General features: G+C 51.6%; 1 pseudogene across 1 annotated transcript in view; it reads left to right on the top strand.

The window, feature by feature from the left end:
• The window catches only part of LOC147104966 (scavenger receptor class B member 1-like), a 56,731-nt pseudogene extending 32,617 nt beyond the window's left edge, over window positions 1-24,114 (top strand). Inside the window, exon 8 of the transcript XR_015072383.1 lies at window positions 24,057-24,114. The product of XR_015072383.1 is annotated as a scavenger receptor class B member 1-like (transcript). The remainder of the gene's footprint in view (window positions 1-24,056) is intronic.
• The last annotated feature ends 222 nt before the right edge of the window (window positions 24,115-24,336 follow it).

Genomic DNA, 24,336 nt, shown 5'->3' with positions numbered 1-24,336 from the left:
ACAGTGGTGTTCCCCAGGGGTTGGTGTTGGTGCCACTGCTCCTTTTGATATCTATTAATGACCTGGACTTTGGTATACCGGGCACAATTTCAAAGTTTGCAGAGGACACAAAACTCAGAAATGTAGTAAACAATGAGGCAGATAGTAACAGACTTCAGGAGGACACAGACAGACCAGTGAAATGGGCAGACACATGGCCGATGAAATTTAACGTAGAGAAGTATGAAGTGATACATTTTGGTAGGAAGATTGAGGAGAGGCAATATAAACTAAATGGTGTAATTTTAAAGGGGGTGCAGGAACAGAGAGACCTGGGGGTGAATGCACACAAATCATTGAAGGTGGTGGGACAAGTTGAGAAGGCTGTTATAAAAGCATACGGGATCCTTGGTTTTATTAATAGAGGATAGAGTACAAAAGCCAGGAAGTTATGCTAAACCTTTATAAAACACTGGTTCGGCCCCAGCTGGAATATTGTGTCCAATTCTGGACACCACACTTTAGGAAGGATGTCAAGGCCTTGGAGAGGGTACTAGAATGGTACTAGAATGGTACCAGGGATGATACCATTATGGGGAGAGACTGGAGAAGCTGGGATTGTTCTCCTTTGAGTAGAGAAGGTTAAGAGGAACATAAGAAATAGGAGCAGGAGTGGGCCATTTGGCCCTTTGAGACTGCTCCGCCATTCAATAAGATCATGGCTGACCTACCTCATCTCCACTTTCTTGAACTATCCCTATATCCACTGATTCCTTTAATATTCAAAAATCTATCGATGTCTGTCTTGAATATACTCAACGCATGAGCCTCCACAGCCCTCGATTTCTTCACCAGTGGATCCTTCCAGTCTGCAACAGGAGTTATAGCTAACATATCGCAGTTCGCCATCCATCGCTGCATCCGGGAGGTCACAGAGGCTCTCTGCAGTAGGAGAAGGGACCACATTTCCTTCCCACCACTAGAGGGAAGCAGGACAAGCGTGCATGTGGCTTTGCCAGGATAGTGGGATTCCCCATGGTGCAGGGCACCATTGACTGCACCCACATGGCTTTGCGGGCACCATATAACAATCCTGAGGTCTTCCATAACGGCAAAGGCTACCATTCACTTAATGTCCAGTTGGTGTGCGACCACAGACAGCGATTCCTCAATGTGAATGCCCGCTATCCTGGCAGCAGCCACGATGCCTTCATCCTGCGCCAGACTGATGGTGGCTGGAAGTGTGCTGGAACACATCAAGCTCGTGGCTAACTGGTCGGAGACAAGGGGTAGCCGCTCTCCACCTGACTCATGACTCCACTCCGCAACCCCAACACTTCTGCACAGTAGTCATATAATGAGAGCCATGCTGTCACCAGGAACATCGGCCTGCTGAAGCAACAGTTCCGCTGCCTTGACCACTCGGGAGGAGCCCTCCAGTACTCGGCAGAGCGGATGTCCCATTTCATTGTGGTGTGCTGCATGCTCTACAATTTGGCCATCATGAGGGCCCAGCCCTTGCCAGCAGGGATTGCAGGACCACTTCAGGAGGAGAGGAGGAGGAGGAACAGGAGCAAGGGAGGGGGCAGCCACTCAATCGGCCTTCCAGAAGGGCGGTCCTTGAGCGTCTCATCAGGCTGCGATTCCAGTAAATTCAACCCCAGATCCCTGTTGCTCACCACATCCCCATCATTCCATCCCTCTCGCAGGCCATATCACAGCGCACAACTGAAATGAGAGACAGTACAAAATTATCTGAAGTGATTTAATAAATTTATCAATAATCAGTGAACACATCTTTACAACAACAATTTTTACTATTCATCCTTGTGTGATCCCTTAGTGCCTCTTGTTACTGTGCCTTTGCCTGCTCTAGTGCTCCTACAAAGTGTTGGCCCAGTGACTGCTGCACGGCTGGTGGAAGGCTGCAGAGTGTCCATGTGGGAGACTTCAGATGGCCTCGCAGGACGCCCTCGACCAGCTCTGGGCCTGGAAGGCCCGGCTGTAGACTGTACCACCTCAGGATGGATGGTAGCAGTCAGGGCTGGCTGGATGACAGGCAGCGACAAGGGCAATGGCGGAGTGGCAGTGATGGGAGCAAGAATGCTGTCATCCTGAGAGAGGACAGCAGGTTCCTGCTCCACTGACCTTCTGCCACTCCCCTGGGGCATCACCTCAGCATCCCTAGCAATCTGTTGCAGCACAGATTACTGGCGTGCTGTGACACTGTGAAAACCCCGGTCGACGGTGGTTGACCCAGCCATGATGGCAGCTGTCAGAGCTTGCGTGGCATCAAGCTGAGACTGCATGAGAGCAGTCTGAGATTGAACGGCAACAACCATAGACTGCATTACAGCACTAAGACGTTGCGTTGCTTCCGTCTGTGCTGCAATGGAAGCTGCCAGATCGCCCATCATATGCGGCATCAGGTCTGGGTCGCCACGGTCTCTCTGGGAGTCTGCCATCCTTTGCAGACTGGAAATGATGGGCTCCATGGTGTGCACAGAGCTCTGTTGGAGGTGGACTCCTCCACGCTCCTTACCATTGCTGACAGGCTCTCTGGCACCCTTGCCATTGCACCTATCATCTCGGTGTGAATGGCTATCACCCTTCTTCTAAAGGCCTCCCTATCGAGGTCCTCATCTGAGTCCTGTGCAGCAGAACTCGCGTGCAAACTCGCTCTCTGGGGAGCTGGCCCCTGAGCTACCCTTTCCCCCTGGCCTTGCTGCAGCCCACTCGTTCCTGGTGCATCACCCTGTGCAGATCCCACTACTATACTAACCTCTAATGAACGCGTAGTGTCAGTATCTGAGCTGGTGCCTGCGGGTGAGACATGCAGTGATGCAGTGTGTTCTTCCTCCTCCTTCTCCCGCATCACACTCTAATGTGCTCTTGGCACAGGCTGCTCTGGTGCTTGCTGATTATCTGAAAGCATAAAGGCACAAGAGACAGGTTAAGGTGAGGGGAGTGGGGCAGGAAGGGAGAAATGCATGCATAGAACATGATTAGCTGGAAAGTGCGAAAGGCTTGTGGGGTGAGGGGTAAGTGGGATGTGAGAAGAAGGAGTAGTGATGAACATACCGTTGTTGTCCCCAAGGGGGTCAACGTCACCGGTGGCCACGGTGCCCACCACCTGGCCTCCTAATAATCATCAGCACTCGCTGCTCCAGCGCAGACAGTGGTTGGGTGTCGGCTTGTCCCCCGCCTGTGCGCTCCTGCTCCCTCCTGCTGTGAGCCACCTTGGCCTGCAAGAGAAAGGAAAGTGTGTGAGTGAGTGTGGAGCAATGTGTTTGGGTGATGTGCCTGCCATAGTTGGCTCGAGGGGCCGATTGGCCTATTCCTGCTCCTATTTCTTATGTTCTTATAGCTGTCATTGTGTGCAAGGTGTGAGATGTGGGTGTGAGTGTTGGTAGGTAGTGATTGTTGGTGGGTGAGTGCTGGGGGTGCGGTGCTTTGGCCAGTGTGTGCAGACTGAGGTTCAGATGGTGGTATATAGCATTTGTTGAGGCATTGACTCACCCTGACCACCTGAGTGAGGTTGTTAAATTTCTTCCTGCACTGTGTGTGGGTCCTGGGGACTACAGTGCTGCCTGAGACCTGATGGGCAACCTCCCTCCACATGGCGTGCAGCGAGGGCCTCCTGCCACTTGCCGGGTATAGCACCGCCTTCCGAATCTTCACAGCGGGCACCAACTCCTCCAATGCTTGGTCCGAAAATCTGCAAGCTCTCTCCCTGCGGTGTGGATCTGCCATGAATACAGCTGGTTGAGTCATCCGGCTCCTTGGGCTTGGCCTGCTCCTACTTGCTGACAGGTCCACAGCCAGCAATGCTGAGAATGAGATTCTGCAGCATGAATGAACCTTCCCCTTAAGAACTGGAAATAGCCTGTGGCAATGATGACTTGCGATTAGGCTGCACCTGATATTGGTTAGCGTTTTGAGTGTAATGCCACTGAGCGAGGCCGTTAGCGTTTGATTTAACACTCCAATCCTTCTCTCAGCGATGACACTGAATTTTGCATACAGCGAGATTCATTTGCGCCCGGCGCTAAATCTCTAACTTTTCCAAAGTTAGCGCCCATTCCTGGGCGGTAATGAATTTCTCCCCCAAAGGCACTAAAGACAATCCCCAGGACTGATGGTTTCTATCCCAGGATTTTAAAGGAAGGTGAGGAAATTGCAGATGTTTTAGCCATAATCTTCCAAAGCTCCCTTGATTCAGGAATTGTCTCTTAAGATTGGAAAATTGCCAAAGTAACTCCATTATTTAAGAAAGTTGAGAGAGAGAAGCCAGGAATTTATAGACCTGTTAGTCTAACATCTGTTGTGGGGAAGTTATTGGAATCTATAATTAAGGACAAAGTAACTGAGCATTTCAAGAACCTTGAGAGAGAGCCAACATGGATTTGTAATGGATAGGTCACATCTAACGAACCAATTTTTGATAAAGTAACTAAAGTAGTAGACAGGGGAATGTCTATGGATGTAGCTTATATGGACTTCCGAAAGGCATTCAACAAGGTTCCACATAAGAGTCTGTTAGCTAAAGTTAAAGCTCATGGAATTGAAGGAAAATTATTGACCTGGTTAGGAGATTGGTTAGGCGGTAGAACACGGAGAGTAGGGACAATGGGTATGTACTCGAATTGGAAGGAAGTGACTAGCGGTGTCCCACAAGGATCTGTGCTGGAGCCTTAACTAGTCACTATATTTATTAATGACTTAGATAACACAATAGAGAGCCATATATCCAGGTCTGTCAATGACACAAAGTTTGGTGTAGACGGGAGCATAACATTACAAAGAGACATTGGGGGTGATTTTCATTCAGAAGTCGGGAAGGAGGCAGACTACAACTTTCGGGGTTGTAGTCCCGCCTCCATCGAGATGTGGCCAATCCATGCAATTTTAACTTGGTTGACCTTGTTGAGCCCGCCCAACGGGCTCAGCAGGCCAATTAAGGGCCACCCGGCAACAGGTGACGTCACAGATTGAAATTTCATCTGTCAAGACGTTTTGACAGATGAAATATCAGTGTTTCACAGCTGTTTGAAGCTGTCAAACACTGACAGTCTTACTTCTAACATGAGTCCTTCTCCACAGACTGAGTTAGAAATCTCTCCAGCACAGAAAGCTGCAGGCTGTCACTTTTGACAGATCGCAGCCATTCTGCTTTCTGTGCCGGTGAGATGAGGGACTCCCCGAACCTAAAGGAAGGAAGGCTGAAAAGGTAAGAAAAGGTATGTAAAACTTATTTAATCACTTTAGACACACCAAACACACTTACCTTTGCACTCACGCGCACATCACTCACCTGAACACCGACATCTCGACCCCTCCAAGTCCTTCAACCCGACGGCCTACCTCCTCTAACTTAGCGTGGTTTGGAGCCGTCGGGATTCCCACAGTTCAAGCTTAAAAATAGGGATTAGGCTAAAAACTGCTTGTTAATTGGCACTAATCCCTTCCCACCTCGGGTAGGCGGGTCCCAGTGCGGGGCGGGTACCCGCCTCCTTTGAAATTGGCATGGAGGCGGGTTGGGGGGTGGGATGCGGTCGGGACCCCCGATTTTGGGAATTTAACCCCCCGCACACCTCCAATCCTGACTCCACGACTCAATGGAAATCGAGGCCATTGAGTGAGTGGGTGAAACTGTGGCAAATGGATTTCAATGCAGGTAAATGTGAGGTCATCCATTTTGGACAAAAGATTATAATGGTGATGGTGATGACGATGAGTTCTAACATTCCTCAATATAAGTTGAAATGCTCACCAAATATCTTTTCTTCACCATTTTACAGGAATGGATTTCTGTTTCAGTTGCGTACGTGCTTTGTCTCGCATCTATAATTATGAATCAGCTGTGAAGTACAGCAGCAGTTTATTTTATGCTTATTGTAAATTCTTCATCTTCAGATGCTCAAATCTTCATCTCGCACCCACACTTCTACAACGGTGACCCGGAGCTGTGGGAGGCTATCGGTGGATTAAATCCCAATGAGAAAGATCACGCACTTTTCATTGACATCCACCCTGTAAGTAAGATCATTACAGACAGCCCAGCTGAGAAAACTAGCAAAGCTAACCAACAGCTTCAAGATAGCTGACATCTCAAGAATGACTCTATGATAAGTTAATGTGGTCCCAGCATGGAGCAGATAGTGTGGTCCCAGCACGGAGCAGGTTTTAAAATATTCGTTTATGGGATGTGGGTGTCGCTGGCAAGGCCAGCATTTATTACCCATTCCTAATTGCCCTTGAGAAGGTGGTGGTGAGCCACCTTCTTGAATTGCTGCAGTCCATGTGGTGAAGGTGCTCCCACAGTGCTGTTAGGGAGGGAGTTCCAGGATTTTGACTCGGCGACGATGAAGGATCGGCAATATACTTCCAAGTCAGGATGGTGTGAGACTTGGTGGGTAACTTGGAGGTGGTGGTGCTCCCATGTGCCTGATGCCCTTGTCCTTCCAGGTGGAAGAGGTCGCGGGTTTGGGAGGTGCTGCTGAAGAAGCCTTGGCGAGTTGCTGCAGTGCATCTTGTAGATGGTACACACTGCAGCCACGGTACGCCAGTGGTGGAGGAAGTGAATGTTTAAGGTGGTAGATGGGGTGCCAATCAAGTGAACTGCTTTGTCCTGGATGGTGTCGAGCTTCTTGACTGTTGTTGGAGCTGCACTCATCCAGGCAAGTGGAGAGTATTCCATCACACTCCTTACTTGTGCCTTGTAGATGGTGGAAAGGCTTTGGGGAGTCAGGAGGTGAGACACTCGCCGCAGAATACCCAGCCTCTGACCTGCTCTTGTTGCCACAGTATTTGTGGCTGGTCCAGTTAAATTTCTGGTCAATGGTGACCCCCAGGATGTTGATGGTGGGGGATTCGGCGATGGTAATGTCAAAGGGCAGTGGTTAAACTCTCGCTTGTTGGAGATAGTTATTGCCTGGCACTTGTGTGGCATGAATGTTACCTGCCACTTATCAGCCCAAGCCTGAACGTCGTCCAGGTCTTGTTGCATGCAAGCATGGACTGTTTCATTATCTGAGGAGTTGTGAATGGCACTGAACACTGCAGTCATCAGCGAACATCCCCATTTCTGACCTTATGTTGGAGGGAAGGTCATTGATGAAGCAGCTGAAGATGTTTGGGCCTAGGACACTGCCCTGAGGAACTCCTGCAATGATGTCCTGGGGCTGTGATGATTGACCTCTAACCACTACAACCATCTTGCTTTGTGCTAGGTATGACTCCAGCCAGTGGAGCGTTTTCCCCCCGATTCCCATTGACTTTAGTTTTACTCGGGCTCCTTGATGCCACACTCGGTCAAATGCTGCCGTGATGTCAAGGGCAGTCACTCTCACCTCACCTCTGGAATTCAGCTCCTTTGTCCATGTTTGGACCAAGGCTGTAATGAGGTCGGGAGCTGAGTGGTCTTGGCGGAACCCAAACTGGGCTTCAGTGAGCAGATTATTGGTGAGTCAGTGCCACTTGATAGCACTGTCAGTGACACCTTCCATCACTTTGCTGATGATGGAGAGTAGACTGATGGGGCGGTAATTGGCCAGATTGGATTCGTCCTGCTTTTTGTGGACAGGACATACCTGGGCAGTTTTCCACATTGTCGGATAGATGCCAGTGTTGTAGCTGTACTGGAACAGCTTGGCTAGAGGCACGGCTAGTTCTGGAGCACAAGTTTTCAGCACGACAGCCGGGATGTTGTCGGGGCCCACAGCCTTTGCTGTATCCAGTGCGCTCAGCTGTTTCTTGATATCACGTAGAGTGAATCGGAATTGGCTGCAGACTGGCTTCTGTGATGGTGGAGGCCAATATGGATCATCCACTTGGCACTTCTGGCTGAAGATGGTTGCAAACGCTTCAACCTTGTCTTTTACACTCACGTGCTGGGCTCCACCATCATTGAGGATGGGGATATTCATTGAGCCTCCTCCTCCAGTTAGTTGTTTAATGATCCACCACCATTCACGACTGGATGTGGCAGGACTGCAGAGCTTTGATCTGATCCATTGATTGTGGGATTGCTTAGCCCTGTCTATAGCATGCTGCTTCTGCTTTTTAGCATGCATGTAGTTCTTAAGAAGAGAGTCCTGTGTTGCAGCTTCCCCAGGTTTGCACCTCATTTTTAGGTACGCCTGGTGCTGCTCCTGGCATGCTCTTCTACATTCCTTATTGAACCAGGGTTGGTCCCCTGGCTTGATGGTAATGGTAGAGTGAAGGATATGCCGGGCCATGAGGTTAGATTGTGCTGGAATACAATTCTGCCGCTGCTGATGGCCCACAGCGCCTCATGGATGCCCAGTTTTGAGCTGCTAGATCTGTTCTGAATCTATTCCATTTAGCGTGGTGGTAGTGCCACACAACACAATCGAGGGTGCAGATGGGACTTTGTCTCCACAGTGACTGTGCGGTGGTCACTGCCACCAATACTGTCATGGACAGATGCATCTGCGGCAGGTAGATTGGTGAGGACGAGGTCACATAGGTTTTTCCCTTGTGTTGTTTCTCTCGCCAGGTAGGGCAGCACAGGGGGTGATATTCAGGCGGAGCAACAAAGGCAGGCAGGTAGTGCAGGGAACCCCTGCGGACATCCCCCTTTCAAACAAGTATACCGCTTTGGATACTGTTGAGGGGGATGACTCACCAGGGGAAGGCAGCAGCAGCCAACTTCCTGGCACTGGCGGTGCTCCTGCTGCCCAGGAAGGGGGGAAAAAGAGTCGGAGAGCAATAGTGGTAGGGGAACAGATAGGCGTTTCTGTGGCCGTAGACGTGAATCCAGGATGGTTTGTTGCCTCCCTGGTGCCAGGGTCAAGGATGTCACTGAGCGGCTGCAGGGCATTCTGGAGGGGGAGGGTGAACAGCCAGTGGTCGTGGTCCACATTGGTACCAACGACATAGGTAAAAAGAGGGATGAGGTCCTGCAGCAAGAATTTAGGGAGCGAGGTGAAGGATTAAAGAGCAGGACCTCAAGGGTTGTAATCTCTGGATTACTCCCGGTGCCACGTGCTAGTAAGTATAGGAATAGGAAGATAGAACAGATGAATGCGTGGCTAAAGGGATGGTGCAGGGGGGAGGGCTTTAGTTTCCTGGATCACTGGGTCTGCTTCTGGGAAAGGTGGGACTTGTACAAGTCGGACGGTTTACACCTGAACCAGAGGGGAACCAATATCCTTGCGGGGAGGTTTGCTAGCACTGCTGGGGGGGGTTTAGAGTCATAGAGTCATAGAGTCATAGAGTTTTACAGCACAGAAAGATTCCCTTCGGCCCATCGTGTCTGCGCCGCCCATCCATCCCTGTCCAGTCTAATCCCATTTTCCAGCATTTGGTCCATAGCCTTGTATGCAATAGCATTTCAAGTGCTCATCCAAATGCTTCTTGAATGTTGTGAGGGTTCCTGCCTCTACCACCCTTTCAGGCATTGAGTTCCACATTACAACCACCCTCTGGGTGAAAAAGTTCCTCCTCAAATCCCCTCTAAATCTCCTGCCCCTTACCCTGAATCTATGCCCCCTTGTTATTGACCCCCCCACTAAGGGGAAAAGTTCCTCTTTATCTACCCTATCTATGCCCCTCATCATTTTGTACACCTCAATCAGGTCCCCCCTCAGCCTTCTCTGCTCCAAGGAAAACAACCGCAGCCTGTCCAGCCTCTCTTCATAGCTGAGGCGCTCCATCCCAGGTAACATCCTGGTGAATCTTCTCTGCACCCTCTCCAAAGCAATCACATCCTTCCTATAGTGAGGCGACCAGAACTGCACACAGTACTCCAGCTGTGGCCTCACCAGCGTTTTGTACAGCTCCATCATAACCTCCCTGCTCTTATATTCTATGCCTCGGCTAATGAAGGCAAGTATCCCATATGCCTTTTTAACCACCTTATCTACCTACTCCGCTGCCTTCAGGGATCTATGTACATGTACACCAAGGTCCCTCTGACCCTCTGTACTTCCTAGGGTCCTACCACTCATTGTGTATTCCCTTGCCTTATTTGTCCCTCCAAAATGCATCACCTCGCACTTTTCAAGGTTAAATTCCATTTGCCACTTTTCCGCCCATCTGACCAACCCGTTTATATCGTCCTGTAGCCGGAGGCTTTCCTCCTCGCAATTTACCACCCCACCAATTTTCGTGTCATCTGCGAACTTACTGATCATACCTTTTACATTCTCATCCAAATCATTTATGTAGATCACGAACAACAAGGGACCCAGCACCGATCCCTGAGGTACCCCACTGGACACAGGCTTCCAGTCACAAAAGCAACCTTCAACCATCACCCTCTGCCTCCTGCCACTCAGCCAGTTTAGGATCCAACGCGCCAAGGCACCCTGGATCCCATGGGCTCTTACCTTCTTAACCAGTCTCCTATGCGGGTCTTTGTCAAAAGCTTTACTGAAGTCCATGTAAACCACATCCAAAGCATTTCCCTCATCCACCCCACTCGTCACCCCCTCGAAAAATTCGATCAGATTTGTCAGGCATGATTTACCCTTGACAAAGCCATGCTGACTATCCCCGATTAATCCTTGCCTCTCCAAGTGGAGATTAATTTTGTCCCTCAGAATTTTTTCCAATAATTTCCCCACCACAGATGTTAGACTCACTGGCCTGTAATTCCCTGGTTTATCCCTGCTACCCTTCTTGAATAATGGTACTATGTTAGCTGTTCTCCAGTCCTCTGGTACATCCCCTGTGGCCAGAGAGGTTCTGAAAATTAGCGTCAGAGCCCCTGCAATCTCCTCCTTTGCCTCCCACAGCAGCCTGGGATACATCTCGTCCGGGCCTGGTGATTTATCCACTTTTTGGCCTGCTAAAACCGCTGGCACCTCCTCCCTCTCGATGCTAATATGTTCAAGTATGTCACAGTCCCCTTGCCCGATTTCTATGTCTGCATCGTCTTTCTCCATAGTGAACACAGATGCAAAAATTTCATTTAAAACACCGCCTACATCCTCTGGCTCTAAACACAGATTGCCACTTTGGTCCCTAATGGGCCCTACCCTTTCCCTGGTTATCCCCTTGCCCTTAATATACTTATAAAACATCTTAGGATTTTCCTTTATTTTGCTCGCTAACTTGGCAGGGGGATAGGGTACAGAGTGGAGCTATAGTAGGGGGTGATTTACAGCCAAATACAGAGGGAAAAACAAGTCAGCTGGGAAGGCAAAGCAAATATGTGAAGGCAAAAGAGAATATGGCAGGGCTGGAAGGCATTTATTTTAATGCAAGGAGTCTTGCAAATAAGGTGGATGAACTGAAGTTGTTGTTGAACACATGGGAGTACGATATTGTTGCTATCACGGAGACATGGTTGAGGGAGGGTCAGGACTGGCAGCTCAATATTCCGGGGTATAGAATCTTCAGGCGAGACAGAGGGGGGTGTAAAAGGGGAGGGGGTGTTGCAATATTAATTAAGGAGTCAATTACTGCTGTAAGGAGGGATGATATATTAGCGGGTTCCTCTAATGAGGCCATATGGGTAGAACTTAAAAACAAAAAGGGGGCAAGCACTTTGCTGGGAGTGTACTATAGGCCCCCAAACAGTCAGGGGGAGATAGAGGAACAGATGTGTAGGCAAATCTCAGAAAAGTGCGAAAATAATAGGGTAATAATAGTGGGGGATTTCAACTTCCCCAATATAAACTGGGATAGTCAGAGTGTGAAAGGCTTAGAGGGTGCAGAATTCTTAAAGTGCATCCAGGAGAGCTTTTTGAGCCAACATGTAGAAAGTCCTACAAGAGAGGGGGCGGTACTGGACCTAATTCTGGGGAATGTAGCCGGGCAAGTGGTGGAAGTGTCAGTAGGAGAGCATTTTGGCGACAGTGACCACAATTCGGTGAGATTTAAGATGGTCATGGAAAAAGACAAATACGGCCCGGAAATAAGGGTTCTAAATTGGGGGAAGGCCGATTTTAATATCATAAGGCAGGATCTGGCCAAATTGGACTGGGAGCAGCTACTTATAGGAAAATCCGCATCAAAACAGTGGGAGACTTTCAGAAGGGAAATAGAGAGAGTACAACGCCAACATGTTCCTGTAAAGGTCAAGGGTGGGACCAACAAGCAAAGGGAACCTTGGATGACAAGGGATATATAAAAATGCATTAGAAATAAAAGGGGGGCTTTTGGCAGTTACAAAAGACTAAAGACGGAAGAAGCCCTAGAGGAGTATAAAAAATGCAGGGGCATACTTAAAAAGAAATTAGGAGGGCGAGGAGGGGCCATGAAATAACACTGGCGAGCAAAATAAAGGAAAATCCTAAGATGTTTTATAAGTATATTAAGGGCAAGAGGATAACCAGGGAAAGGGTAGGGCCCATTAGGGACCAAAGTGGCAATCTGTGTGTAGAGCCAGATGATGTAGGCGGGGTTTTAAATGAATTTTTTGCATCTGTGTTCACTATGGAGAAAGACGATGCAGACATAGAAATCGGGCAAGGGGGCTGTGACATACTTGAACATATTAGCATCGAGAGGGAGGAGGTGCGAGCGGTTTTAGCAGGCCAAAAAGTGGATAAATCCCCAGGCCCGGACGAGATGTATCCCAGGCTGCTGTGGGAGGCAAAGGAGGAGATTGCAGGGGCTCTGACACAAATTTTCAGAACCTCTCTGGCCACAGGGGATGTACCAGAGGACTGGAGAACAGCTAACGTAGTACCATTATTCAAGAAGGGTAGCAGGGATAAACCAGGGAATTACAGGCCAGTGAGCCTAACATCTGTGGTAGGGAAATTATTGGAAAAATTTCTGAGGGACAAAATTAGTCTCCACTTGGAGAGGCAAGGATTAATCGGGGATAGTCAGCATGGCTTTGTCAAGGGTAAATCATGTCTGACAAATCTGATTGAATTTTTCGAGGGGGTGACTAGGGGGGTGGATGAGGGAAATGCTGTGGATGTGGTTTACATGGACTTCAGTAAAGCTTTTGACAAAGTCCCGCATAGGAGACTGGTCAAGAAGGTAAGAGCCCATGGGATCCAGGGTGCCTTGGCGCGTTGGATCCTAAACTGGCTGAGTGGCAGGAGGCAGAGGGTGATGGTCGAAGGTTGCTTTTGTGACTGGAAGCCTGTGTCCAGTGGGGTACCTCAGGGATCGGTGCTGCGTCCCTTGTTGTTTGTGATCTACGTAAATGATTTGGATGAGAATGTAAAAGGTGTGATAAGTAAGTTCGCAGATGACACGAAAATTGGTGGGGTGGTAAATTGTGAGCAGGAAAGCCTCAGGCTACAGGACGATGTAAACGGGTTGGTCAGATGGGCGGGAAAGTGGCAAATGGAATTTAACCCTGAAAAGTGTGAGGTGATGCATTTTGGACAGACAAATAAGGCAAGGGAATACACAATGGGTGGTAGGACCCTAGGAAGTACAGAGGGTCAGAGGGACCTTGGTGTACATGTTCATAGATCCCTGAAGGCAGCGGAACAGGTAGATAAGGTGGTTAAAAAGGCATATGGGATACTTGCCTTCATTAGCCGAGGCATAGAATATAAGAGCAGGGAGGTTATGATGGAGCTGTACAAAACGCTGGTGAGGCCACAGCTGGAGTACTGTGTGCAGTTCTGGTCGCCTCACTATAGGAAGGATGTGATTGCTTTGGAGAGGGTGCAGAGAAGATTCACCAGGATGTTACCTGGGATGGAGCGCCTCAGCTATGAAGAGAGGCTGGACAGGCTGGGGTTGTTTTCCTTGGAGCAAAGAAGGCTGAGGGGGGACCTGATTGAGGTGTACAAAATGATGAGGGGCATAGATAGGGTAGATAAAGAGGAACTTTTCCCCTTAGTAGGGGGGTCAATAACAAGGGGGCATAGATTCAGGGTAAGGGGCAGGAGATTTAGAGGGGATTTGAGGAGGAACTTTTTCACCCAGAGGGTGGTTGGAATGTGGAACTCAATGCCTGAAAGGGTGGTAGAGGCAGGAACCCTCACAACATTCAAGAAGCATTTGGATGAGCACTTGAAATGCCATTGCATACAAGGCTATGGACCAAATGCTGGAAAATGGGATTAGACTGGACAGGGATGGATGAGCGGCGCAGACACGATGGGCCGAAGGTCCTCTTTCTGTGCTGTAAAACTCTATGACTCTATCTGTCACTGGCCCAGACTGGCAGCTATGTCCTTCAGGACTCAGCCAGCTCAGTCAGTAGTGCTACCAAGCCACTCATGGTGATGGACATTGAAGTCCCCCACCCAGAGTACCTTCTGTTCCCTTGCTATTCTCGGTGTTTCTTCCAAGGGGTGTTCAACATGGAGGAGTACTGATTCATCAGCTGAGGGAAGGTGGTAAGTGGTAATCAGCAGGAGGTTTCCTTGCCCATGCTTGACCAGAAGCCATGAGACTTCATGGGGTCCAGAGTCAATGTTGAGGACTCCAAGGGCCACTCCTTGCCATGGAGGGAGTGCAGCGAAGATTCACCAGACTGATACCTGAGATGGCAGGAATGACATATGAAGAGAGATTGGGTCGATTGGGCTTGTATTCGCTAGAGTTTAGAAGAATGAGAGAGGATCTCATTGAAACTTATAAAATTCTAACAGGACTAGACAGACTAGATGCAGGAAGGATGTTCCCAATGGCGGAGGAGTCCAGAACCAGGTGTCACAGTCTAAGGATAAGTGGTAAGCCATTTTGGACAGAGATGAGGAGGAATTTCTTCACCCAGAGAGTGGTGAACCTGTGGAATTCTCTACCACAGAAGGCAGTTGAGGCCAATTCATTAAATATATTCAAGAATGAGTTAGATATACTTCTTAAGGCTAAAGGGATCAAGGGATATGGAGAGAAGGCAGGGACAGGGTACTGAATTCGGATGATCAGCCATGATCTCATTAAATGGCGGAACAGGCTCGAGGGGCCGAATGGCCTACTCCTGCTCCTATCTTCTATGTTTCCTTCCCGACTGTATACCACTGTGCCGCCACCCCTGGTAGGTCTATCCTGCTGGTGGGACCGGACATACTCGGGGATGGTGATGGAGGAGTTGATGTGGTCCCAGCACGGAGCAGATAGTGTGGTCCCAGCACGGAGCAAATAATGTGGACCCAGCACAGGGCAGTTAATGTGGTCCCAGCATGGAGCAGTTAATGTGGTCCCATCACGGAGCAGTTATTGTGGTCCCATCACGGAGCAGTTATTGTAGTCCCAGCAAGGAATAATTAATTTTGAACACCTCTGTTAGATCTTTTATCCTTATCTGTTCCAATGCAATATAGTTCCTCAGTTTCCCTAGTATTTCCTCGTAACTAAAGCCTCTCATCCCTGGAATCATCTTGGTGAATATTCACAACCCGCTCCATGACCTTCACTTCCTTTTTAAAGCAAGGTGCACAGAACTGGACTTAATATTCTAACTGCGGCCGAACCAATGATTTGATTTAACATTAGCTTCCACTTTTGTTCTTGATGCCCTTATTTATAAAACCTCGGAACCACCATTTGCTTTTTTTTATAGCTTTTAAGATTTACTGATCTGAACCCCTAAATATCTCTGTTGCTGTATTCCTTTTAAACTTTATCATTTAGCATATGCTGTATTTCCTCTCCTTAGTCTCATCTCAAAATTATCACCTTACATTTCTCTGCATTAAATTTCATCTGACACCTATCTGCCCAAACTATTGGTCTAGCGATGTCCTCTTGATAAGACTTATAGTCCTCTTCTCCATTACCCACTCGCTCTATTTTTGTATCATCTGCAGATTCTGATTTTATGTCCCCGCTACACCCATCACCAGGTCAATACTAAGGAGCCACAGCTGACTGCTTGCTACAGAAGGGTCATGGGATTGAGGTGACTTTTTCATGGCAACGTGCTCCTGGAAGGGAGCCACAGAAGACTGCATCTCTAGAGCTGATGCTTGGACAGTCTGGTGACGCCTCCTACATTCCACTGGGGTGATGTTCTGAGCTGGAAGGCCAGAGACCACGGGTTGGATTTTGATACTGGAGGCGTGATGGAGGCGGGTCTCCCACTTTTTGGGTTGTAGTCCCGCCTCCATCGAGTTGTGGCCAACCCATGCGATTTTCACTTGATTGACCTTGTTGAGCCCGCCCAGTGGGCTCAGCAGGCCAATTATGGGCCACCCGGCGACAGGTGACGTCACAGATTGACATTTCATCTGTCAAGAGCTTTTGACAGATGAAATATCAGTGTTTGACAGCTCTTTGAAGCTGTCAAACACTGACAATCTGTACTCTAAGTTAATTCCTTCCTCTCAGGCTGATTTAGAGATCTCTCCAGAACAGAAAGCAGAATGCTGCAACTTTTGACAGCTCGCGGCCATTCTGCTTTCTGTGCCGGTGAGATGAGGGACTCCCGAGACCTGAAGGAAGGAAGGCTGTAAAGGTAAGTAAAACTTCTTTAAACACTTTACACACACCAAACACACTTACCTTTGCACTCATGCACACACCACTCACCTGAACACCGGACATCTCGAACCCTTCAGCCCGACGGTCGGCCTCGCGTGGTTTGGAGCCATCGGGAATCCCACACTTCAGCAATAAAAATAGGGATTCGGCTAAAAACTGCCTGTTAACAGGCGGTTAATTGGCACTAATCACCTTCCCGTCTCGGGGAGGCGGCTCCCAGCACAGGTTGGGTATCCGCCTCCTTTGAAACTGGCTTGGAGGCGGGTTGGGGGGCGTGATGGGTTCGTGCCACCCGATTTTGAGATTTTAACCCCCCCACACGCCTCCAATCCCACCTCCATGGCCCAATGAAAATCCTGCCCGTGGTATTTGTTGTTGTCCTGAGAGACAGCCATCTCTGGTAGGTTGACTCCAGCATTTGACTTGGCTCTGGATCTGTGGCCCCACTGATCAGCAGGATGACTGGTCTATTGGTAACTTTCAGATCCTAAAAGCCCTGAACAACAGGAACCTTCATCACAGCCTCCATAATCTGGAAACTAGTGTGCAGGGTGCTATCTATTATTTTCCCTGCTGCCACTAAAACTGCAATCTGTGCGCCCATGGAGATGGAGCATTGCAACTAGCTGATGTGAGAGTAAATCAATAGTGACCATAACTAGTTAGGTTCAATATAAGAACAGAAAGGGTAAGGAAGAGTCAAAAATCAGGGTGCTAGACATAAATCAGGCAAAGTTCAGCAAGATAAGGGGTTTGGCTGAAATTAATGGAGTAGTTAGCTTTTTTCCAATCTATTGCTTTGGTCTTTGTATTATTTATCTCTCTCAGTCATTATGTTGTGATCACAACTGCCTTGATGCACCCCCACACTCACTTCTCTTATCTGCTCCGGTTCATTTCCCATTAACAGGTCCTGGTTTTTAATTTAGTGCCAACCTCCTGATACTTCCTTAGCAGGGACACTCCCCATTGCGACAAGGATCATGGCAATTCATTCTTCCCATTCCCTTTCCACGTTCCTTTCCAGCTGCTTTGAGTTATCCCTCACCCTGGCACTGGGTAGGCAACACACCCTCCTGGACTCTCGAGCACCACTGCAGGAGGTACCCTCTATCCCACTAATGATCAAATCCCCTCAAATTACAACCTTTCTATTACATTCCTCCCCGCTCCCTTGCACTGCCTCCTGCTCTACAGTGCCTTGGCTAGCATTTTCCCCACTGACCCTCCCCACTCCCCCCCACTGACCCTCCCCACTCCCCCCCACTGACCCTCCCCACTCCCCCCCCACTGACCCTCCCCACTCCCCCCCACTGACCCTCCCCACTCCCCCCTACAGACCCTCCCCACTCCCCCACACAGACCCTCCCCACTCCCCCACTGTCCCTCCCCACTCCCCCCCACTGACCCTTCCCACTCCCCCCACTGACCCTCCCCACTCCCCCACACAGACCCTTCCCACTCCCCCCCACTGACCCTCCCCACTCCCCCACACAGACCCTCCCCACTCCCCCACACAGACCCTCCCCACTCCCCCACTGACCCCCCCCACTAACCCTCCACACTGCCCCCCACTGACCCTCCCCACTCCCCCCCCACAGACCCTCCCCACTCCCCCACACAGACCCTCCCCACTCCCCCACACAGACCCTTCCCAATTCACCCCCCACAGGCCCCCTCCAATTCCCCCCACAGACCCCTCCCAATTCACCCCCCCACTGACCCTCCCCACTCCCCCCCACAGACCCTTCCCAATTCGCACCCCCCCACTGACCCCCTCCGATTCCCCCCACTGACCCTCCCCACTCCCCCCCACAGACCCCTCCCAATTCACCCCCCCACTGACCCTCCCCACTCCCCCACACAGACCCTTCCCAATTCACCCCCCCACTGACCCTCCCCACTCCCCCACACAAACACTCCCCACTCCCCCACACAGACCCTCCCCACTCCCCCACACAGACCCTTCCCAATTCGCACCCCCCCACTGATCCCCTCCGATTCCCCCCACAGACCCCTCCCAATTCACACCCCCCACTGACCCCCTCCGATTCCCCCCACAGACCCCTCCCAATTCACCCCCCCGACCCCCTCCGATTCCCCCCACAGACCCCTCCCAATTCACCCCCCCACTGACCCCCTCCGATTCCCCCCACAGACCCCTCCCAATTCACCCCCCCTGACACCCTCCGATTCCCCTCACAGACCCTTCCCAATTCACGCCCCCTCCGACCCTCTCCACTCCCCCCCACAGACCCTTCCCAATTTGCACCCCCCCCACTGACCCCCTCCGATTCCCCCCACAGACCCTTCCCAATTCCCCCCCACTAACCCGCTCCAATACCCCCCACTGAGTGTGAACTCTATCGGAGTGTGAGTAGCGAGTGTGAGCACTGTCACATTGCACGGTGTGAGTGCAAGTCTTGTGTCGGGAGTATGAATTGTGCTCATCAATGGAACTCTCTACATTTTGAAAGATGCACAGTAAATTTGGGATTGCTCCATCTGCTAAAGTCCGAGTTTCATTGAGCAGCTTGTCCTGGGGCACAGATTTATATGAAAAAGGGAGGGTGAAAGTTATGTCCAACTAAGTGATCGAATTGACTGTTAAATGAGCCAACCGAGTGCAGGATGAACTGATGAAGTGTAAGGAGAGGATGGTGCTGTTTAACGTGATCAGTTACTGAGCTTGGTAAACCATTGGACATGGCAAACAAAGGCCTAGAAATTCAGTTGGGCGCACCAGCCGTTAGCGCCTTAGGAGGAGTAGATCTCGAGCGCTAGGCGCTTAGCACCCGGGCGCAGCGCGATCTGCGCCTCGCCCCAACTTCAGTACGCATTTAGCGCCGGCGCAAAGTCTTAGCGTGCGCCCTGCTGCGCGTGCAGATCATGACGTCATTTACTAGTGCAACGCCCTTTGTGCGCCCCGAACCGGAACTTCACTCGTGCCGGGCCATTGTGCGCCGGGCGGCCCTAACGACTGTGAAGTGGAACGGTACACAGCCAAGGCGGGCCGCGGGGAGCGCTAATTAAAGGGCACTTACCCTGCACTATAAAGGCCAGCCATTTTGCAGCATTCACTCTTGTGCAACGGTTTTTTGGAGAGAGACCAAGGAGGAGAGCTTACTGGTTTGGACCAACACTAGGACAGGTATTTTTGGCTCAGGCCAGAGCTTAGCAATTATCTTTGCCTTCATTGAGAGCTCAGTGTTTGCCAGCATATAATGGGGGCTGCATTGGGTGCCAACGCTGACTTTCAGCCTTATGCCAGAAGGGCTTACAGACGCCGTGAGAGAGTGGCAGCCCTGGCTAGACGCAGAGGGGGCAACAGGCGTCGCCAACTGAGGCCTTACCCACCCAGGGTATACCGCCAGCAGTCCTCCTATCTGACCATGTCTGCCGTGATGTGTGTTAGGAGGCTGCGATTCAGAAGGGAGGTGGTTGCAGACATCTGCCAGCTGCTTCACAGAGATCTGCAGCCACAGCTGATGCGCAGGACGTCTCTGTCGGTGGCAGTGAAGGTGATGGTGGCTCTCAACTTCTATGCCACCGGCTCCTTCCAATCCGCTGCTGGGGACATCGCTAACATCTCCCAGTTCGCCGTGCATTGCATCCGCCAGGTGACCGAAGCCCTTTTCAGAAGGAGACATCAATTCATCTCCTTCCCCATGACCCTGGACAAGCAGCAGCAGCGTGCAGTGGGATTTGCAAGAATAGCGGGCTTCCCCATGGTGCAGGGCGCCATTGACTGCACGCATGTGGCTTTGCGGGCACCTCTGGAGCATGCCGAGGATTACCGCAACCGGAAGGGCTACCATTCCCTCAATGTACAGCTGGTGTGTGACCACAAGCAGCACATCCTAGCTGTCAATGCCCGCTTTCCAGGCAGCAGCCACGATGCCTTTATCCTGCGACAGACAACTGTGGCTGACATGTTCCAGGCACAGCCTCCCCCAAGAGGATGGCTTATTGGGGACAAAGGCTATCCTTTGTGTACCTGGCTCATGACCCTGCTCCGCGCGCCCACGACCCCTGCTGAAGAGGCATACAACGAGAGCCATCAAGCGACGAGGAACATCATAGAACAAACAATCGGCGTCCTCAAGCAACGGTTCCGCTGTCTCGATCGCTCCGGGGGAGCCCTCCAGTATTCGCAGGAGCGAGTCTCCCAATTCGTCGTCATTTGCTGCATGCTGCACAACCTGGCTATCCGCAGGACTCAGGCACTGCCACCTCACGTTGGACCACCACCTCAGGAGGAGGAGCAGGAGGAGCATGAGGAGGAGGACGAGGAGTACCAGCCCAGGAGGGAGGCACAAGGTCCAAGGGCCGCCCGTCGGCGGCTTATTGAACGTCACTTCTAGGCCCCCTGTCAGGGAATGGCTTGTGCCAATGAAAGAACATGATTGCAGCCGCTCCGCAAGCCCTCAGCCGGTTAAGGCAACAAACACTTCAAAGATCAAACATGGACAATGTTAATAAATAAAGGCCTAGAAATTCGGTTTGAGTCCGCCAGGGCTTTAGCGCCCGAAATTTTGCACCCGCCATAATTGCCGCTGCGCCCGCCTAAAATTCAGTTGCCCCGGGCCCAGACGGCGGCGGGCGCTAATGGAGGGTTTTAGCGCCTCGCTATGGGCGTTGAATGCAGGTTTCAGGCGCTAATCCCCCGCTGCGGCACCCGATGCGGTGCTGCGGCAGGCTGGGGTACTGCAGGCCTCCTCCTTCGCTTAAGGAGGAGCTGCATGCAGCCGACAGCTGACCGATGGATTCCCCCGACAAATGAGCCCGGCACCTCGGAGAAGTGCCGGGCTCGCGGGACACACACATCAGTGCCGCGTGGGGGTGGTGCAGGAGTCCGGGGGGGAGGTGCGGGCAGGCGGCCGCCGGGAAAGCGGCCGGCCGCCGCTCCACCTTTATGCGCCGGCCTTACGGTGCTGCAACATCCCGTTCCACAATCGTTGTTTGCGGCTGCCACGGGCGAGGCGGCCGCAACTGAATTTGGCCATCGGGCCGGATTACCACTGCAGTGCCGGCGCAGCGCTACCGGGTAACGCCGATGTTAGGGCCCATCACAATTTCGGGCGCAGCGATACCGCCCCTAATTGGGCGCTAACCCAACCGAATTTCTAGGCCAAAATGTTTTATTGTACAAACTCAGGGCCCTTCCCACATGAAAACCAAAAACAGACGAAACCCCCAAAAAACACTCAAACACATTACTCGCTCCCACAACCTGGAGAGGATTAACAAAACAGTGCAACTAAAATGGCCGTCATCCTCGGCCTTCGTAAAAAACAAACATCACATCCTCGGCCTTCAAAAAACAAACATCCAATTCTCGGCCTTCAAAAAACAAACATCCAATTCTCGGCCTCAAAAAACAAACACAACTGGCCACACATTTGATTTTTTGGTCCGCTAGGGCGATGCCTTGGCCATCTTTGTGTGGCCCCTGCCCGCCCTGCTGCTCCTCCTCAAAGTAAGGCCATTGGCTGCTGCAAGGCTGGGGGCAGGCTCCTGAGGGGCACATGTCATGACGGCAGATGCCCTTGGGGGTCGGCCTAGTCGAGGTCTGGCCGTCGAGCGGGCGGCTGTTGAATGCTGCAGATGTAGCTGGCCAGCATCAGTCGCTGCAGCAGCTCCTACCAGCTCCACTGGGGGAGTGGCAGTGGCGGCTGGAGGAATGGGGGCAAGCTGGCGGATGGCAGGTGCTCGCTGGTCACCTGAGACACTGGCACTCGCCCGGGCCAGCACTGCAGCATGCGCAGCAATCTGCCGAGGGGCAGACCGCTGTGCTGCTGCAGCGCGCCGGGTGCCCTGGCGATGCCTGGCTGACACAGCGAGTGTGGCAGCAGTGAGTGCCCGTGTTGACATGTTCAGTGACCTCATCAGAGCACCCAGTGACTGCACGGCACCACTGATCAGCTGCCCACTCGCTGCCTGAGCTGCCCCGAATGCCGCCCAACTCGCTGCCTGCTCTGCCCCGAATTCTGCCAAACTGATGGCCTATGAGGCCCCGACGTCGGTCACACTCTGAGAGAGGGACTCGATGGCCTCAGGCAACCGTGCCACTACACCCATGAGCTCCGTGTGCCGGCGCACCGAGTCCGCGGACAAGTCCTCGAGGTGTTCCATCTCCTCGGCGAAGACCATCTCCGGACTGGAGGCCGGACTCTCCCTCTGGGGAGAAGGCGGCCGAGCTGGCCGACCCTTCCTGCATTGCTGGACGCCGCTGGGCCCAGCAATTGGACTCCCCTCCGACCCTTCCCCCCCTCTGGGGAGAAGGCCGCCGAGCTTCCACCCCCTTCCCGCGTTTCTGCAGGCCGCAGGTCCCATGAGCTCCCCTCCCCTCCGACACTTCCGCCATGCTCCCCTCCAGGGAAGACGTGTCCCCTACATTCGCATGGGTTGCCGCGGCTGAGGGTTCCCCTGATGGGCCGCCTTCCTCTTGCTCCTCCTCCTCCTCCTCTTCTGAGGGGCTGTCACTGGCAAGTTCAGGGACCTCCTCCTCACCATCTGAAAGCAGGAAGGCACAAGAGTAGCTTTAGAGTGAGGAGAGGGCGTCAGCGAGGGATGCATGAGTGGTGGCATTCAGCGAATTGGTCGGACAGTGGCAAAGGATGTAGATCTGATGCGCAAGTGGGACGAGAGAGGTCCAAAAGGTGATGTCCTTACCATTGGTGCCCAGAACAGGGTCGGCATCTCCACATGCAACGGGGCCAATCACCCGGCCACCCATGATGCGCTCCACGCAATGTTGCAGCTCGGTGAGCGGCTGGATCTGGGGTTGGCCTCCCCCGGTCGCAGTCCGGCTCTTCTTGTTATTGGCCAGCTTGGCCTGCAAGAGAAAGGACGGCCTCTAAGTACAGTGTGTAGCCCTGATCTTGTGTGCACTGCCTCCCATGGTGGAATAGCCTGGCCAGTGTGTTAAGTGCAGAATGTGCAATTGATGTTCATGCCTGTCCCATAGCTGCTGGATGAGGGCTGGCCATTAGGGCTTTCAGGTCCCTTTGCCCATAATGTGAGGTGCACATGCAAGGATGAGGAGATCACTGGAAAGGGTACTCACCCTGACAATCCGAGTGAGGTCATTAAACTTTTTACGGCATTGGACACCGGTCCTGGGGACCTCGCTGTTTGCTGACAGCTTGCTGGCGACATGCCTCCAGGCTCTCTGGTAGACGCGGACCGGCACCTTCCTGCCATTGTCCGGGTACAAAATATGGCGCCTCTTCTCCACACCACCAACCAGCACACTCAGATCACGCTCTGAGAAGCGCTGCGCTCGTTCACGGGCCTTCTGCATGGCTTCAGGCGCTATTTGGGTCCAGCAGCAGTGTTCAGGCCTAGCTGGAGGGCTCCACTATCCAGGGCGTGGCAGCAGGCCAAGTCGACCCCTTAAGAGCTGGCCGGCGCCAGGGTGTCTGCTGTCCATCACGAGATGGCCGCACCTGCGCTGCGCCTGGCCTCGGCGCTCTCGCTCAGCACCTCCGGCTTAGCGCCTAAAGAGAGGCGTCCAGCGCCAGTTTTAGCGCTCGAGCAAACTCTTAGGGCGAAGCTAATGAATATCGGAGAAGTGGCCTCGATTTGGCGGCGGGCGCAAACTTTAGCGGCCGCCCGACTTTACCGCCCCAAAAGTGGCTACAATGAATTTTTACGCCAAAATGTTTTAAAGGTGATTTGTTTTTTTTCTCTTTCAGTTGTCTGGAATCCCCTTGAATGTCTCCGTTAAATTACAGCTGAACTTGTTCCTAAAAATTGCAAAAGGAATAAAGTGAGTTTTTTGGGTCATTCTTATAAACTTCTGACTGTTTAATGACCTGGAGAAAATGGCTGTTGATATTTGCTGGGATCACGGATTAGAGTTCAGTCAGTACCACCCTAACCCTAACCTTAACCTTAACCCAAACACTAACCACCTTACCCTAACCATAACCACCCTAACCCTAACCCGAACTGACCCTAACTCTAATCCTAACT

The sequence above is a fragment of the Somniosus microcephalus genome, chromosome 19, assembly GCF_052327205.1.
Source record: "Somniosus microcephalus isolate GS21.2 chromosome 19, FLI_Smic_1.0, whole genome shotgun sequence".
Classification (NCBI taxonomy): domain Eukaryota; kingdom Metazoa; phylum Chordata; class Chondrichthyes; order Squaliformes; family Somniosidae; genus Somniosus; species Somniosus microcephalus.
The sequence above is the reverse complement of the archived record's forward strand: the minus strand, read 5'-3'. Positions and strand labels throughout refer to the sequence as shown.